Source organism: Myotis brandtii, unplaced genomic scaffold (genome assembly GCF_000412655.1).
Source record: "Myotis brandtii unplaced genomic scaffold, ASM41265v1 scaffold89, whole genome shotgun sequence".
NCBI classification, from domain to species: Eukaryota; Metazoa; Chordata; class Mammalia; order Chiroptera; family Vespertilionidae; genus Myotis; species Myotis brandtii.
Window position 1 is genome coordinate 2,114,723 of NW_005371645.1, and position 687 is coordinate 2,115,409.

Consider the following 687-nt stretch of genomic DNA (forward strand, 5'->3'; position numbering starts at 1 on the left):
GCGGGTCTTGGTGCGGCCGGGCGCCGTGCCGCAGGCCTACCTGACGGCCTCCGTGTGGCTGACCTTCGCGCAGGCCGGCATCAACCCCGTCGTGTGCTTCCTCTTCAACCGGGAGCTCCGGGACTGCTTCCGGGCCCAGTTCCCCTGCTGCCAGGGGCCCCGGGCCGCCCAGGCCGCCCTCCCCTGCGACTGGAAAGGCATCGGGTTGTAAGGGCTCTCCCGCCACCGACACCCCCGCCCAGCCTTGCCCTTCGGCTTGGACGCTGACGTCGTTCTTCCTCTCTGCTCCCCTTTAATCGTCTAAACTGCCTTCGAAATGACTCCAAGTGCGTTAGCGCGTGGCCTGTACAGACTCCTTTTAGGGGGAAAGGGGTTTCCGTTTCCAGCCCCACCCCTGCTCAGCTCGTTGTTCTCCTAAATATATATTTTCATCCTGAAAATAGGCCCCGCGGTCTTTGTATTGGTACTGATGTCTTCTATTCCATGTTATTACTTTTGAAAATAAAGGCTAAACTAATTTTCTTCATGCAACGTTTCCTACAGACCATGGCCAGTTTTCTACAGAAGCTATTTTTGACAACCTCAAGTGGCATTACACTTTGCAGTGGAGTAAAGGAACCCACAGGACTTCGCAAGTTCCATTTCTTGAGGGTCTTCTGTTGGAAGCCAGAGGAGGGGCGGGTGGGG

At 56.5% G+C, this 687-nt stretch overlaps 1 protein-coding gene across 3 annotated transcripts in view; it reads right to left on the reverse strand.

The window, feature by feature from the left end:
• The window catches only part of EIF4E3 (eukaryotic translation initiation factor 4E family member 3), a 70,699-nt gene extending 70,031 nt beyond the window's left edge, over nucleotides 1-668 (reverse strand). For 2 of the 3 annotated variants that reach the window (XM_014532405.1, XM_014532410.1), the window contains exon 1: nucleotides 41-668. The gene's annotated coding sequence lies outside the window, so the exon portion shown is untranslated. The remainder of the gene's footprint in view (nucleotides 1-40) is intronic. The other variant, XM_014532409.1, reaches the window with a different exon arrangement.
• Nucleotides 669-687: the final 19 nt, after the last annotated feature.